We start from the raw sequence: 19,183 nt of genomic DNA, 5'->3' as shown, positions 1-19,183 counted from the left end.
TTTTTGCCATATGCCCCAGACGAAGTGCTACACTCCAAATATGGCTCATTATGGAAACATTTCCTTTCTCTTCTTTTCTTTCATTTCCTGTCATTTCTTAACTGTATCTAATCCCATCCAATTTTTCCCAATATCCCTAGCTCTTAAGAAAAGACAGAGAAACAAACAAAAACACTCAAGTAAACCGGGAAAAAGCAGGCTGTAGAAAGCATGGGGAAGAAGCGAAGAAGAGAATACACTGGAAAAATTTATCTCATGACCAGTATTTTATTTTAAATATATGAGTAGAGAAGCTATTTTAAAATTTATTTTTATTTCTACCGCTTATTCATAAGACAATTTAACAGGATGAATCATTTCGAAATGAAATACTTTATAAATTAATAATAATAAATGAGCAAGAGTGAAAGTGAATTTAAAAAAACAAAGTCACATTTTAAGCCCAAAGGAAATTCCAGTGATTGCAATTCCATTTATTTGTCCTGAACATAATTTCATTACTTGTCCTGAATTAGGATGAGTATATTTTACAATGTTCTGTGCAAAAAAAATCACATTGTTTCATATGATAATATTCCGTATAATCTAAACTGTTCACTGAAGTTTTGAAACTGAGTACTCCGATATTCCTAAAATGAAAATGTTTTGTTTTGATTTTTTGGGATCACCTGAAGCACTTTGATGTGAATCACTTAAGAAATGAAACTTTGCTTTCCTGTGGTGCACTTAACATGCAGTAGGAACTGCAGAGCTAGCGTGCCCCCACCCCTCCTAGCCCTGTGAGACGAGGTGCACATCAAACTTTGCTCTGTCTGTGATGTTATGGAAGATGTAATGCTCCAGGGATGCTGCCCTGTAGGAAAGATGGGACTAGAGGGGTTACATGCCTCATGAGGAAATCCATGTACCATAAGAAAAATGCAGTCTATTGTTCTGAAGTCTTTAGACTAAATTATAATACTCTGTTTTGACTCAAAAAAAAAAAAAAAGAAAAAAAAAGACAAAATGAAGTGTATTCTAATTTTTGGAAGGTTAATATATTTTTTGGCATTATGAAAAGCTTGTCACAGAAAGCAGTTTTCCAGAAGCTACTTACTCTGTTGGGAAATTCCAATGGAAAACTCGTATCCAGCTGTAGCTATAAATAAACCTAAAACCACTCAAATGAGGTTCTGACTGATGCTATACGTGGCTATACAGAATGCGCTGGCCTTAGTTTTCCAACCCATTGAATTTCCTAAAACAAAGCAGAACAGCAAGCTGCCCATCACTGCATCCCTGAGCCACCTGGGAGGTGCCCTGAGGCCATGGGGATGGCATGCCCTGTCCCGCGGATGTGCCACGGGGACCGCAGGTGCTTGGCACCAGGCAGAGCTGTGGAGCATCCTCCAACAGCTCACCTCCTCCAGAGCCTTGCACACTCAAAAACCCCACAGGCTGGGGCAGCCCCATCACTAGGTCCTCAGTGCAACGGGGCAGTTTGCTCAGATAACAGAAGCATCAGCCCTGTAGCCGGTTTATCAGGAAATCAGGCATTTTTCCATGAAAAAAAAAAATCTGTATAGGGTTTGTTGGTTTTGATGAACACCTTATCTATCTAACGCAAAATGCTTCAGGGCTGGTAAATTGGCAATGCTGACCAAACCGTGCTTTTGTATCAACAGGCAAAATTGAGTGGTGATCTGATAGGCTTCTCGTGATATTTCCGGACTTACACAGCTGAAATAGAAAATGCCTGTACAGTATTGATATGGCTAGTAAAAGCAGGGAATGAATGAAAGGCGGAATAAAGGAAAGTTAAACGAACATGCTAAAACCCAGTCTTTCTTTTTCTTTTGTGGGAGTCTACAGATATAGAACATTTATCAGGAGAAGAATATGCATATACCTGATATTAAAGCCTGCAAAGCAAAGCAAAGCCAAAAGAAAAATGGCATTCAGACAAACCTACTTTCATTAGAATAAACTTTCCAGAGGGAAAGCAGTTGGAAATTATGCAGGAAGCTATCCACACCTGCCTTTGTGTGTAAGAATTATGGACTAATTTCTCACTACATAAGCAATAAAAATTAATTTATCATACGTTCAATAGATGAGAGACGCTATTGGAGCATTCTCTAGCGGAATAAGCATGTTGATTTGCTTGTGTTTTGTAGAAGACAGCTTGCAGTGCTGCCACCAGCCCGGCCTGCTGCTGCCAGGGCTCCAAGTCAGGCAGAGCTCCCTGCTGTTCCTCACTGCTGCAGCTGCAGAGGGATAGGGGTGAACTGAGCTGAAAGGAGAAAAACGTCTCAAAAAAGTGTAATTTAATAAGTTGCAATTTGTTCTCAGTCAAACTTTGCTTGACATGTTGCAAGTTCTACATATTTTTCTTGCTCTGGAATTGCCTTATACTCCACAGGTGACACATTAGATTTATTCTTTACTTCTCCCTTACTCTGTTCTGGTTGTTTTTCTTTCTCCCTCCCAGCCCTTACAGACTTCTCGCCTTTTGCTAGCTCCTTCACATTACCATTACTGTTGCCTTTGACTTCTGCCTGGTATCTTAGCTACTTTAAAAAGATTCCTTTATATTCCTCTTCTTCTTTTAGATGATTGAATTTGAGTTAGTTGTATATTAAGAAGAATGTATTTCTATGAACCATTCTGGATACCCCCAGCAACTTGATCAACTTTAGGTCAGATGCCTCTAAACATTTTAATAATCCTTCTACATGTTAGAGTATCTTTCAAACTTATTTCTATGCTTTCATTTTGTTTGCTCTAAACCATTAGATGCTGCATACCATACATTCTGGGCTTCCCTGACTTTGGTTGGATTAATCCAGTTTAAATCTTGTACTAACTTGTATGATGGGTGAACATGACGGCGTAGGGCTTGGCTAGTTACAGTAAAAAACATTCATACTAATTGCTTGGTACTAATGCATAATAAAATATTTGTACAGCAACTGCTAGTCTATTTTGAACTGCCATCAGTATTTGCTGCTTTTTTATTAATAGATTCATCTTTAATAGACTTCTAGTTGACCTAAAGCAAAAATAACTTTAACTTGCTGTTTTACAAATATCTTTTACTCTTCTATCCGTCTGTTTAAATATTTGCGTTGCATCATCACTGTGTATCTAAACGATCCTCTGCTGTTTACCTTCCACACATACAAAAGCACTGCAACAAGATAGCAGAATAATCATTTTTAAGCCCAGACTGAGAAAAGTATGCCTATTCAATGATACTGAATTATATTAATATTAAGATACAGCATAATCATAAAAGATTTTTAATTCCATCATTATACTGTTTTCTGCCATTTAGATAAAAAGAATATCCTGGCAACACTCCCTCCCTCAGAAAACAAACAAAACTGAGAATACATATACTATTTGTTTTATACCATTTGAAGCAATATACTTGTATTTTAAAAATACTTCACAGTTCCTGCTCCTACTCTCTGTACTCCTCTATTCCATTCCTGTTCTCATCTGCATCCTACACTGCAGATAGAACTGCTTGTTTAATATGTGGAGTAAACTTAATGATAAATTATTTGTGTGGCAAAAAAAACATATTTGATTTGGGAGTATGTAATAAAATTCAAAATATAACTTACAAAGACTTCTTGATCTTTTTTTCTCTTTCCCCCCATCCCCTTTCTTTGGTACTAGGTTGTTTGTAATTTCTGAAGCAGATATTTGGCAGCTTTGGAGGCATAATAGTCTGAATATATAAATACTCTCTTATGGGTATGGATCATCCTAAAAAATAGAGCTTAAAATGTGGGGTTAAGAATGATTAGATTAATTTAAATTGAACAACAGAAGATTTTATTCTCTATCACAGTGGTTATTGTTTATTTTATCAAGAAAAATGCCGGCAGCTTTAGAGAACTCTATTCTCAGAATAAGCACTAGAGTGTCAGATGGAAGACGTATTGTAAAACTTAAAATAAATTCATGCACACATGTTCCATGATGCATTAGTTAAGCAGTCGTGGAAAATTCTTGCCTCATTCGCAGCACTGATTGAACTGCATATTTCTGGAGCTATCTAGTCTTTAATTGAGCTTTACTGTGTGAGCATGTGCTTCAGATTCAAATGTCACTGTTAGACTGCATCACCATCTACTATGTTCAACAGTTTCTTACTTTGAGATTAGCATTATTAAGTATAAAGATATCGTGAATCCGCGTAAATTTACTAAAATCGGCCTTAAATTTTGACGCTATACATATCAGCTGGAGCAGCATTATGAAAACTCAAGAGAGTAGTAACCAGAACAGAATTTGCATGTATAGATCATGCTTGACTTCCCTTTTCTATGACTTGTGAGAACTGAAAGTCCTATATTTAAAGAAACCATTTAGGGAAGAGGTGTGGAGCTGGGCTCATGAGAGGGCTTCTCCAGACATACCTGCAGAGGCTCGGTCCTGCACACCATCCTTTTCAAACAAAGCTTGAATCAGGGAAGCAGAAACTTCACTGTAAGTAAGAAAGATAGAGCAAATGAATCAGTATGTCCTTGAACTGCAGCTAATCAGGTTCTTGAAACTGTTAAACTGCTTCCCCAAAACTAATTGGAAAGATTTTGGTGAAGCGCAATATACTGGCTCAGAGCTCAGGTTTTTTAAAGGTATTGATTCACCCGTCAAATAAACCTGTTGACCTACATTTATTATGTTTGTATACACTTTTCCACAATTACACACATAACCTGTATTGCAAAAAAACTGACGAAGCCTAGATTCTTAGAGATTTGTGACTCGTGGCTGGATTTCCTGCTTTTAATAAGTGTGTGTGGGGGGGGATCACACACAGTCTTTCCCTCTGTGGTCTCCTCTCACAAAGCTGGCAAGAACTTAACGTCTCTGTGGCCTTTACTCTTTTGTCAAATTTGTTTGAAATTTATCAACATATTCAGAAGTTATGAGCACAGAATAGCAGACAAAATGCCGCTGCGTTAGTTTGTTGCTTAGGAGTTAGATGCTATCTGAACAGATTGAAACTACTGAAGAATGTTTTACAGCTAAAGAGGATCCCTGCTGGTTTTTAAGTCAGATATCATTGGCACAATGTTCTTGCGAACATTCATGCTTATAAAAAACAAATAACATGATAACAACCATGCAGAGCACTTGTGAGAAAAGAAATCAATCCTAAATACACTGAAAATATATATAATTATGTGTAACTAACAAGTCCTCAACAATACAGCTATATTTTCAAATATACTGACTTTCTTTTCAGTCTTCAGCTCTCCTACTGCTTCAAAGGGTTTGTCAGTTTAAAAACATAACAAATATTTCAGTCTATTAGGAATTTAAAATGCAAAAAGCAAATAGTCAGTGTTCTAATTCATTTCTTCAGTACTTGACCATTTGACTTTATTACATCATGATTTTTATCTACATTTAAAACATTTTGCTTCCTTAATATAAGTTTTTGGTTTTATCTGTAAACATGTCTGATTCATCTTGTCGTAGGTACTTATAAATAAGTCCAGATGATTCATCCTATTTTAATGCATGCTTTCATCCTGTGCCTGTGCCTGGCTGCCTCCCTCTTCTATATGTCTCCAAGTTTCAACCTTTTCTACTTTGTCATAGTTTTTATTCAATGTTTATTTCAAGTGCAGTGATTCTGTAGCTTTTTGTGACCCCTCTTCTTCTTTCTACTATTTTCACCTTTATTCAGCTTCCCCTATCAACTCCATCCCCACTACTGCAATTACTATAATCTTTGTTCCTCACTGTGTCTTTCCATTGTCTCCTCCTTCCTTTCTCCTTTCTGCACATTTCTTTGCACTTATCTTTTTCCAGTGTCACTTCATTTTTTGCTGTCACAACTATTTTTTTACCTAAATGTGGAGCATCTCAAGAAACAGGTGGTTATCACCATCTTTACTCTGCCAGCACTGCTAGTTTTATTCAATTCACTTCAGAAAGTGGTTCTTGAAGGGAGGAACCTAAAACCTATCAAGCAGGAAAATATTTCAGTGAAATTCATAGTGCCTTTCAATAAGGATTTCAGTGAAAGACATTACACAAAGGGGTTCAGTCTAGTCCTAGGTCTTCCCGGGCTATGACGATGGGCAGTGATAGTCTAGGGCTTCTCCCATGGAAATTATAAACTCTTTCTTTACTAACTAGCCAGTGGGTACTGCGTAGTGTTTTATGCTCTTTCCACATTAGCTTAGAGGTCCTTTAGTATAGAACAGGTATGTTCATCCAGAAAATCCTAGAATGGTACAATGTCTTCATCTATTCTGCCCATCTATTCTGCCCCCTTCCTTTTTTTTCTTAGAGCTACTGCCTTGTTGAAAATGTGTTATATATGTGGACTGCAAGTAGTGTGCAGTTATGGTTAGCTACATCAGATCATATAAAGACTCTCCAGCTGATTGTGTTCTTCCATCCTTTCCCTCAACTACACCTTTAAAGCATTGCTGAAGCACTGTGATCTACAGAAAGCATTTTTTTTTTCATTCAGACATATCTGATGATCTGATGGCTTAAATATATCAAAGAATAAAATATGTTTTTAATGCAAATGAAGTAATTTCATTAAAAATGATGGTTTTCCAGTGGCAGAATAATTGAATATTTGAGTTAGCAGAAGGAATAGAAGTTGGATGGGAGAAAGAAAAAGAATCTCTGTAGAGAAGTTCTCTTCAGAGTCTACATGTGATATGAGTTGGGAAACTGAAAATAAAAGATGTGCATAGCTCTGTATTATTAGAAGGTAAATGTAACCCTATGCTCGCAGTTCAATACAAATATGTTTTGATTCTTAACAGCACTTGAGGGCCTCACTGATCAATTTACTTCTGGTGACAAATGAAACAGCGGTTCAACAGCGGTTGGACGTGCAGAAACCATGTGCTTTCACAGTGCCAGAAGGCTTGAGGAAAGTGAATGATGCCTAGTCTGTGACCCAGAGCATTCAGATAATTTTATTGAAAGCAAGTATGTAGGTCACATATAACATTAACTTGAAAATGACTATCTCATGTCTATTATTCAAGGTGTCTAGAGTAGTTCCTCATTTTCATCCATGCTAAGCAACCTTTCCCCTGTAAATGACTAAATTCACCTTCAGGAAGAAACCAGTCATAAAAGAAGTCAAAACCAAAAGGTCAGAAAAAGTTAGGAAGAGTTATTTATTATTTTATTGTGAGTTAAACATTAAATAGTCTAGAAACAATTATTTAGAGCACATATAAATTCGATAGTCCAAAATTATATCAAATTTAATTTCCAATCAATTAACCAATTGAAAAAGGTCTTTTTATATTGCAGGCAAATCTCTAAATTCTCCAGCTTTGGTCTGTTGCATTGTTGTTGCTCATATTTTTTGTGGCTCAGTTCTGACCTTCGCTAATTGCTACTTGTGCTCCTCTTATTAAGTTCTCTCTTATATATTTTTATTTCCCTACATTATTTGTTCTCATGTCAATTTTCTTTCTCTGTCTTGTATTTAATTAGGAAGATATGGCCTTATGTCAGCTTTATTTGGCCAATAAATTACCTCTTCTACAACAGTGCAGTGAGTCTGTAACAAACAGAAGTGAGCTCTCCAGTTTCTCTCATTTGTCCTTTTTGTCATCATTAAAATAGGTTCAGACAGAAAAAGACACAACCCCCCCCCAAACCCTAAGAGGTGCCATCTTTACTAATCATAACTAATTTTATTTTTCTTCGGAAAGAATAACTCCTATAATCTTTAATAGAGCTAAACGACTGTCAAACACAATGTTTTCCTCATAAAAACTTTGTATAGCCTATAGGAAAGGGAATAAGGGGTATTGGTAGAATAGAGACTTAGTTCATACAATCCAGATAATTTAACTATTTTCTCTCCCTTGTAAGGGCCATTTTAAAGCTGCAGAAGCATACCTATGAGGTCTGATATCACAGAAAAGACTTAAGAATACCCAGCTGCTTCCAGTGAAAAAGGTTATTTCTGTTATTTCATTTGATACTAATTCCTACTTATTTCATTAGCTCAGTGTTTGGAGGAATAGGCTTAGGTTTGTAAGCATAAGGTAAAACATAATTTTACAAAACATTAATATTTTGTTTGGTGTGGTTCTTTTTGCCAAAGACATAAAATATTGTTTCAATTTTTTTTTTCTTTTTCATCTTAATTTGATTCTAGCACATCTTAGGTAAAATGTTTGAGTGGTCAGCAGTTATGAATGAATACCCAGAATTCCAACTTCCTTTTACTTGGAAAATATGCAGTGAAAATGCGCAAAAACCCATTCCCTCTTAGGAACATTGCATCCATGACAGACAAGTCAAGCCTCTGCTAAATCTTCCAGGAAAATCTACATCGGTGATTTAACTTTTTAGTTAAAAACGTGGTTGTATATATTTAACATGATACACAACATCCTTGAAGCTGCCCTTGTTTTTAACCTTTTCAAATACTGAGTCAAAATGTTAAGACACATTTTCTATTATACAGACATATTAATCTTATATTTCACTCAAATGGATTTGATGGTGCTTTGTCTTTCATAATTTATCTAGAATTATATATGGTTAAGAAATAACTGCTTCAAAACTTTGTAACAGTCTTATAGTCTAAAAATGCTTATTCCAATCATGATATAATCTTTAGGGACATATTTTTTATGTGGTCATGAGACATTAACTTTGATTTCACTATCAGAAAACCTAATGAAATATTAATAAAACAATGTGTTTAACTCCTCTAGCCAAATAAACTGACCCAATACAAAGTATTTGATCTATTCAAATTGAGAAAATATTTTTCTAATTTAATTTGTTCAATGTGATATCTAAATTTTACTAAAAGCTGGCCTATTCACTACCCTTCTTGCCATGCTAAATGTCACGTTAATTTTGGTTCTGCAAATGTCTAAAGCTATTTAGGTAAAACTGTCATATACAGTACAAATATTGACTGTCTATTCATGTACAACTAAGTTCTCAGAGAGATTAACTTTATACTGCAGTAGTGCTTATTAGAAGGACAGTTACAAAAAAGGCCTCAACTCATTAGGTACCTATTGGTATCGCCATTAAATAGTCATTGTCTCGCAATTACATCAATGTTTTGATTACTGGTTATATGTTAATTTCTCTTCAACAAAATTCTTAGGAGTTGAGCTAGGCCACCTGCCAGATAGACTTGATTCAAGTGAGCAACGCTTTGCAGGCTGCCTGTCCAAGGCTTCCAGATTTGCTAATTCAGCACTGATTCCAGATGAACTTTAACTCTAATTTAATTTATATTGCATCTACACTATGAAACTGCTAGTGTTAAAGCATAATTGTTTAAGATGGTGAGGGAGTTTTTATGTTCTAGGCAGGTTAGCTTTTCCTCTCTGGCAGTTAGTTAGATGCTTGATCCAACATCATTGATGTCAGTTCAAAGACTCCTGTTGACTTCCACAGTCTTTGGATGAGATTCTAGATATTTAATTGGCCATCTGTGTTCATATTTGCAGTGACTGTGCATACACATTGGATGTGGCCATTGCATATGCATTTTTCAAAATCCATTTGTAGTAACTCTAATATATTATATTCAATAATTATTGTAGAATCACTTAATGACAATATTTCACTTCATCTTTCACCAAAAATTCAGTGAACTACACATATATAGGCCACATTACCTTTTTACATTTGCTTTTAGCACACTCATGACTGTATATTCAGGTTATCTTAAAAATACTATGATTCCTTTTTCTTCTACGGAGAAATTATCTATGTTTTTTTAAAGTGTGTTGAAAGACCGTAAAAATGACTAAATTTGCCACTTTAAATGATAAGTTGTTATTGTCCTCACCAGTTTCCTACTAAAGCTACCAAAAAATTCCTTGAAAATAAATGCATATGCACATTCTTTTTTTTGAGAAGCTGTTGTTCAAATTAAAAAAAAAAAAGAGAGATAATCATTGATTACAATATTGTAAATAGACACAGGTGAAGAACTGCTGCTCTCATGCATTTAGGTTAGGTGTGAGAGATGTTTCTGTACTTAAAGAGATAGAAGAGGCAAGTCTTTATGATCTAATAGGTCACAAAAGAAAAACATGCGCCCTGGTCATCTTTGATGCTTAGCCAATGAAAGCAGCTTGTAGAAGCCAAATGAATTGTCATGTATCACTGTGAAACACAACTACTTAACACATGAGAAGGTTAGTATTTTACGTTTTAGTATCTTACTGCTGTTATGTTTCCACAAAGCTTTGGATTTTTCCAAAGCTTCCTGTTACACGCATGTAATGCTTCTCCCCAGATGTTTCAAAACCTCATCTTATTTAACTTAGAAACTTCATATTAACATATTTATACAAGCTGGCTGTATGCATGGAATGCATTTGAAAACAAACTTTGTTTCCTACTATAGCTTCCTTTTTATGTATGTACTCATAATATTACATAGCTGGCGGTAGTTTAACTAAAAGATATGGACTCTTTTTTAATACTTATTTGCATTTTGCTGTTCTGATTCTCTTTTATATATTCCATGCTCAGAAAGAATGCTAGTTTGCCTTGCTAAGTGACATGAACACCTATGAAGAAAAATCACTGTAAGAGCTAGCAAGTTTTCGTTCTTCTTTGAATATCAACATCTATTTGTCTCTCCCCACATTTGTATTAGTACATCTATTCTCTGAAGATCAGAACTAACATGATAGTAGAGTTGCTTCCACAAGACATCCTTAGTGCTCACAGAGAGCCTAATTTCCATATCTAACACAATGCAAACCACAGCTCAAACTTCATTTTCTACTTACATGCACTGTATATAATAATCCATACTTGGACCAAATGACTGCCAATATATTATTCCAGCTGGTAACATTTTGCATTTTCCTGTGTATGTATATGGCAATAACAAACCATTTTCAATAAGCTTTTATGTCTATATTAACTTTTAAAATACTATTATCACAATCGCTTTCTAGTCTATTCAGTGGAATTCAGTCAGTGAAATTTAAGATTATTTTCTTAAACTTTCTGATCTTCCAGGCATATGGAATTTGCGACCAAGGAAAACAAACATGTATGAAACTAGAACCCGAAACAGAACTATTACCCTGCTTTACTAACCTCATAATCATTTTGCCTATCATTTAGCAGCAGCAATGATGACTACATTTTATTGCAGAAACATAAGGAGAATGTGCTACACAAGAAAACTGAATGCAACAGTTAAAAGCCTATATGGAAATTGAGACCCCCCCCCTTTTAGACCCGTGAGCTATTACTCTCCCTTAGAAAGGAACAAAACAAAACAAAGCAACCCATTGAGCACCTCTACAGCCATATGATGGAAAAGAAGGAATCAGATGACAAGAATATGTAAACCTAAGAAAGGAAATTGCTGTATGCCTGTACCTAAAATTTCAAAAATCTGTGCAAGCAAGGGAAACAAAGAGCCATACAACAGAAAGCTGAACTGATAATTACAGGAAAACATCAGGCACAAATTTGAACAAAGAGTCTGTTAAAAGAAAGTGATGGGAAAAATAAACAGAATAAATCAAAGGAGAAGGAGAGTTATTCCAAGATGCTGCGTAAAAGAGCAAACAAGTGGGGAAACATTTATCGCCACAGGCTGAGCTCCAGTGTCTCCCATGACCAGAGTGCCCAGGTAAAAAACGGCACCGTAGTGAGCTCAAACCACAGCAAGGTCACCTCTGTGGGGGTGACAGGGAAGATAACAACAAGGTACTAAATCCGACAATTTTGGAAAAAGAACGCTATATCTTAGCTGAACTGCAGCAAAAGGGACAGACTTAGCCCTGATCTAACTGGAGGTCACGCTACTACATGCAACCAGATGATGTGCCTACTGGTGTTAATGGAAAGGCAAAGCTCCTTTTGCCCTGCAGGTTAACTACAATAACTTTCACCACCTAGATTAGTGATAACTTGATGCTGTAATTACTTACTGCATGAGCTGGTCGATATTTGCAATGTGCTTATTTACTGCCCACTTTCAGGTCGGAAAGCTGCTTTGGAAAGTGCAAATGGCTTGCCCTGCTGAAAATAAATCCATGTAATTTCTTTTTTAGCTTTTTCAGAGGAGCAAGCAATTTTTCAACTCTACTATATCTTACAGCTGGCTGAGCCTGCAGAATCAAGAGCTACAAACATGGAGAAATGCTGTATGTATTTTGCTGAAACTTAATAATTACTCTACTGTGCAAATATGCGGCATATATGAATTCAGAGGTGGATCTGGAGACATGGAAAAAGCTCTAGGCTTTGTTTAGCTCTGAGTAGAAAGCTATTCATTGCATGGTCTTAAGTGTTCAAAAAAAAAAAATTAGCCATTTGCTTTGGGTATCTTTGCCACGCTTAAAACAAGAGATCAAAATTCACTGACTTTAAACAGCAATTCAGCTTTATGTGACCCCTAAGAAAGCAAAATAGACAAGTTAAAGGTTAAAACTATCTCCAGTCATCAATATCTTCTCCTTTTCAATTGTTCAGAGGACACATAAGAGTTTACAGTGCTGAATAATACTATCCTGTACTTTACTGTGTCATTCATGTCGGAGGAACCTCATCTAAGTATTTCTCTTGCAGTTTAAATATTGAAAGATTTTGGGGATACCTTTTGCATTATTTTTGCACAACATTTATTTTAAAGAAGTTTCTGTGTCAAGCTATATCATTTTCTAGGATCCTAAATATTACAGATAAATAAAATAGTAACTGGTAAAAATGCCAGTTCATTACTTAAAATACATCTTACATTACTAAGAAAGAAAATATCTTAAGGTGAAATATTTTGGTCTCTTCAATTCCTTTAACTTGTATTAGGAGCAGATAGTGTGTATCGGGTAACAGAAATGTCAACCACTTTGCTTCAGTATTATAATATTTCTGAACTCAGATTTCAAGATTTGACAGCTGGGAGCATTTTGTGTTGCCTGTTATGGACTATAAGTGAGAATGAAATAGGAGTGGATGTCATTCACACAAGGGCACAACATCTCTTGAAAATAAATCCTTTTATTTCTATTTAGACTTTCTTTTTAATATATATGAAAAACAACTGTAGTTACACCTAAAGGTATACTTTGACTACAAAGTTGCAGGAGGGAGTTATAACAAGTTTTTAAATGTAAGAATGATGCGCATTATGTATCTGAAATGCACATTATATTTGTATATTTGTATTAGAGATTTTCAAGGCTTACATTCAACCCATTATGCCAGGCACTTGTCTCTTAAATGAGCAGACTGACAAAGAACTAATGAGTAATTTGTTAAGCACCAATATGCATGGACAAGATGAATTATCTCCCAGGAATTACTGAGACCTCCTCCCTCCCAATAAAATGCTGCAGTCCTCTCTGTAGTGAGTTTAAAATAGTTGACGTTGTAATATGACCTGCCATAATAGTTCTATTCCAAACGGATGGCTAAAGTAATAGAGATTGAAAATGGAGTATTTGCCCAATCTCTGCAAAAATAATTTTTTTGGCTTTGGATGACATTCTGAAAAATGTTTGCATTTTGGAACTAAAATGAGTTTTCTTGCCTGTGGCCAGCTGGGTTGGCTCATAGCCAGTGGGCAAAAGGGGCACTCAGAAAGTTATCTTGTGGCAATCTCACTGCAGTGTTGATGCAGAGGCAACTCACAATCCAAAGAAAATAAATAATACTTTACTTTTACATATATTTGAATTGTGTGTTATTTGCTGCTTTACAAAGAGTCTTGGCAGGATCTCATAAACAAGCTAGAGACCAGTAAAGACATACTAGCTATGTATCTCTTTCAGCTGAATTCAGTGCATGACAAAAAGAGATGCAAATCTCTGTTCCTCAGAAGTAAGGGAGCTGCAGAGGCAGGACAAGGGCAAGTTCTTTAGGCTGACAGCTAATCTGAAGGGATACAAAGAATTATTGCCACAGCAAGCTAGCTGAATCGTGAATAAAATAGGTAATATAGCTCTTGGGTAATTTTTTGACAAAACTTCTGTGCCAGAACATGCTGATTCTGAAAAGCAGAACAATTGGTCCTGACAAGCTTTTGTGAGAAAAGTTCCTTAGGTCCAGGGTGGAATTGACATTAGAACCAGAGAAAGTCATCAGAATGACCAACAACCCAATGGCTTGCAGGAGAGATCAGGAGACTCAAGAGCACTGTGGAAACCAGAGAGTTTAGATGAGCCAAGAGTTCCGTGGTGAGGCCATCACATGGAGGTGGCATGGACTAATCTAGATCTTTCAATCGACTTGTATCAATTTTTCTCTGATTTTCATAAACAGTGGACTAAAATATTTTTGCAATATTAAGAGGTCTCCCTTTCATTGTGATGAATAGTAAAGAAGGAAAAAAAAAAAAAGAAATTTCTCGCTGTTTCATGAAAAAGATATTTTAATTTGGAGAAATGGAAATGGAATTCTCTTCCAGCCAGCCATAAGAACTCTGCAGACTGTTAATGTATTGATGAAATAAGTAGAAGCCATAATTCAATGTAGCTCTGTTTCAGTTCTCATTTTAGAGTCTCAAATGACAAAACATTGTGACTTATGTGTCCTTATCTAGAATGCACATATGTGGTGGTACAGTTTGTCCTGTTGTCTATAAAGTTCTAGAAATAACAAGAAGTATATATGTGCATATGTGTATGTGAAAGATGGTATAGCTATTTTATTGTGTACTTTGTGATATATTTTGTTAAAAGACTGCGGCTGAGAATGGGAAAACTGCCTCTGTAACTCTTTCTGCTGCTTTTTTCTGGGTAAGGACTCTCTTGAAGGAGGGGAAAGATATGTCCCTCTTGAGAACTAGCCAGACAAGATGTCTGTTGAAAAACACAGCTATTTTTTTCTGAGTGAAAACTGGAAAGCTCTTGTGAAGTCTTTTTCTCAGTAGATGTCCAGCCTAACCTCAGATAGGACAGTAAGGTTATTTTCCTAGTTATTCAGTGGAGTGAGTAGAGTTTTTCAAACCCAAATGACGACCGAGTATTATGTAATGAAGAAGCAAGGTTGGGAGAAGGAACCTGTGCAAAAGTGCAGGGGAGATTTGTTTTCAAAGCTCCTATTTTTTCATCGGTTTCACAAAGCAAAGGTGTTTCCTCTGTTTTAGGGTTCCTTCCTGCTCTAGTTTACGGTCTTGAGACCTGCTTTTAGGGAAGGGAATCCCTTTGTGATTTTGTGAGTACAGTTTAAAGAGAAGGTGGACAGTTCGATGTTGAATCAATTGAAATCAATGTTGAATAATCATAATTAATTTTATTATTAACGCTACTAACTTTAAAGAAATCCCTGTCTCCTACTCTTATATTTGGCCAACTGATTAACCTAACTATGTTAATTCACAGCATTTTTTTCTGTATCTGGCTTGAAATTTCCTGATTCTCTTTCAGACTTGAAAATGATCTTACACATTTGATTTGATAGTCTGTTCTCCCTTGAGCTGTGTCAAGTCATGCAGTAAAATATTACATTTCTCCTTACAAACCTCGACTCAGTTACATAGCCTTTTTTTTTTTTCACATTATTCCCCTCTCTTTATCTGTTTTTTTCTTCTTGGTGGAACTTTCCCTCTGCACTGTGCTCCCTGTGCTCCTGATCAAGTAATCTGGAGGCTAAAGAAAAATACTTTCTATTGATCATTTCGTGTGCCATTGTGCCATCCAGTCAATCCCATAACATTGAACTAACTCTGAATTTGTCTGTTAACAAGTAACACCCAACTCCAAGGTTAGCATGCTGGTCTGTGCGCACTTGCTTCCTTAAAGAATGATAAGGCTCATGTCGACAGATATCACTGTCTCAATGGCCAGCAGCGGTACATCTTGGTCCACCTCCTGGCTTTCAAATGTGCGTGAAGCAAGATCAGGTAGTCTTTAGTGTTTCTGAAAGGATTTTCAAAAGCATTTAATAGTAGTTCGACAGATCTACTACTATTGCCACACAGATTATTTCTTTCTTTTTCCCATTCAAAGGAAACAGAATTTTAACATGGCTGAGCATCTGCGAATCCTGCTCTGCGTGTGGTGTGGTTTGGATGAGTAGCAAATGATAGAATCAGGGTCCTTTTCTTATTTTTAAATATTGTGTACTACATAGCATTTGATTTTATGTATTTGTCTTCATAAAAATTTTCTGTTATAAAACTGTTTTTCAGTGATCATCATCTTGGATGATGAAAACTATTTGCCCTAATGGTATCAATGCTTCGTATAACTTTGAAAATTCCTCCAAACAATGGCATGATATAGTATTTATTCACACTTTAAAAACCTACACTATAATTTGATCCCATGTGCCCATTAGATATAAGTACAGTATGTGTTTTTAAGTCACCAGATACATGTCTGATTTATAACCTCCAGATTGCAAGATGACAAAGCTTCCAAAGTAGATAACAACAGTGACATTCTGATGACTTTTAAAACACCACCATAAACTGGCATTAATGCAGCTAGAATAAATCATATAAGAAAACAAATTGTATCTTCTGTTATGGAAGCTACTCTGTTCAGTGTAGGGCTCATGAAGTAAGTAGCTTAGTAAACAATCTGAAATCTATTGGTAAATACAGAGTTTATTCTACATTTACATAATTTAAAATTGATTAAGACCCAGAGAGAAATATATCCACTATCTCTCTGCTACCTCAGATTTTTTATTCTATGTGCTGTTACCCCTCACTGTCACCTAAATATTTTGTAATATTTTTCACTTTTCTATCAGGAACAAAATGCACCTGCCTTCATTAAATCAGGATGGAGTATCCCTCAAGGCACATTTGTGCCATCCAATTCTTTCTGTGTGAAACCAGCCAGTCATTGCTCTACACTCTGCTCCCCGAAGGCAGAGATCCTCTTTCTTACACCTCCTCTTGTGAGCCGGTATCAAATTTTGTGTTCCCGAGGCTACCCTTTGCACCATCACTGGTACTTCTGCTTCCTGCAGAAGCAGCACCTCTGTGCGCCCTGACGGCTCCCTGCGATTCAGGACGACCTTCCTCTCCGGATGGCTGTGCCCTGCTGCCATAATGGGCGTTGAGCGAGCAGCAACACCAGGTGCCAGCCGCAGCTCTGCCACATCTCAAATACTTCCTGGGAAATGGTTTTGAAGTAGGGGAAGAAGTGGAAGCCAGGCTGAGCCTCAGACAGGCACCCGCAGTCGCCAGGAAAGGGGCCGTGCCTGGCAGCGGTTTCAGAAGAAGCGAGCGTTGCGAAGGGAAGGCCCGGGAAAGCAGGTCCAGAGGGGTGACCTAGGGAGCAGCATTTATCGAGTGAACTTACCCACAGCATCTGGCTGGGCAAACCCGCAGCCCAGACATTAGGCCTACCCTCCTTCTCAGAGAGAAATTCCTCGTCTCCCTTCTATCCACCGGGTCAGACACTTACTCCAACAGACGTTTTAAAGTGTCGACAGTTCATATTCACTGCCTGATGATAGACTATCCGGATAGTATTAACGCTTTGCATTTTGAGGTCTATGTTTATTTGTAAGGTTCAATACAGTGTATATCAAACTGTATTCTAGATTATTAAAGGCATAAAGATGCAATATCCCTTTCTAGTACAGCAGTTAATCAGGTTAAGACACAATCTAATGCATAATCTCTGTAGTACCAACAAAATATTGACACAAATGGATGGTATTCCAGACTGGTCTAATCCTTTAAGAGGCCAAGTGCCCTCAGAGATGTTCAGCAAACTCCACTCCAAATGAAATTAGTGAGCCTCTGAGACCCAGCACTTCATAGGACCAAATCCTTTAAATACATTATAAAACTCTGCTTTCTACAAAACTGGTAATGACAAAAGCCCCAAACCCTTCCCATTATGCTAATGTAAATGTGTGACAGATTGGCAGCACAGTGCAGATGGAAATCTGTGAGAAAATGAGTGAGACTGCCGGGTAACCAGGGATGAGTGATGTAACTGAGGATAAAATACTGCAGAGAAGCCAAGGGCTATCCTGTACATTGCTTACTCATATGGGTACTCCTACTAAAGTCTTTTGAAGTTAGTAATACTCCCTGAGGGATTTAATATTTATTCACCTGAAACTGAGGTTGCACTGAAGCATTCTTCCATAGCAGACTGCAGTCATGCTCTTTCCTGAGTCACTTTGCCAATGCCAGTGCCAAGCTGCTCTCCACATTGTGCCAGAACGTATGTTTGCATGGCCACATAGTGACTTGGATTAACAAACAAATCTCTTCAAAGCGAAGAGAGACCCGGGCAATTTATTTAGAGATGGATGCAGGGCCCTGAATCATCACCTTGACTTGGTTCAGTGCACAAGCTGGCACAAGGATGATGATGGGCAGACCAGAAGTAGTAGATACCATAGTTCTACGGTCAGCTTCAGCTGATAAAATTGTAGGCTGATGATGAAAAGCCAGTTTCCTTTTCCTCCTCTCCCCTTCTCCCACTGCCAGCTACACATCCCACCTCCCGCCTTGTGAGCACAGCTCCTTCTGTGGTTATGACTAGACTTAAAAGAGGGGCAGGAGTCTAGCCAGGTTCACTCTTTCTGCAGGAATCTGCCACTGCAAAAGCTTAAATCACCTGGGAAACTGAGGAAGGATAGAGGTAGAAGGTAAGATTTGCTTAAATTGGCTGAAGCAGTACCACTGCTGAATGTAAAACCATGGACACACTAGAGTTTCATAACTTAATGCTGTTATTCTTTTGCATTCATCTTTAACACAAAAATTGTTGGAACAGATTTCTGCAAAGAATCTACTCTTTCAGGAACGTAAAGAGAAATTACCTTTTTCCCACCTTAGTTTCTCCCAAACGGGTGCTGCAAGAAATTCAAATTGTAACTAACAAAACCCAAGCAAATACATTTCCAAGTTCAGGCAATACATATTCCAAGGCTGTGGTAGAATGAAGCGTTCAAGCTACTAACTAACATATTCAGTCTTTACAGTTGTATTTATTAGTAGGAATTAATGCATACAAAATATTTTCTCTGCCATGCAATGTAAGTGTGGAACTTACTGTCCCAGAGCAATACTTAGCTCAGGAGTTTAGGCAGGTTCAGAAAAGGCTGAGGTATTTCTCTCGAAGTATGAATTGTAGCCTGTGATTACTAACTGAGAGGACTACTTTCTACAGTAGTTTTAAATACTCAGGAACAAAAATCAAAACTCCAACACATCAGCCAGCACTGACTGGTGTGTAAAAAACATTTTAAGATTTCT

Source organism: Rhea pennata, chromosome 4 (assembly GCF_028389875.1).
Source record: "Rhea pennata isolate bPtePen1 chromosome 4, bPtePen1.pri, whole genome shotgun sequence".
Lineage (NCBI taxonomy): Eukaryota > Metazoa > Chordata > Aves > Rheiformes > Rheidae > Rhea > Rhea pennata.
The sequence above is the reverse complement of the archived record's forward strand: the minus strand, read 5'-3'. Positions refer to the sequence as shown.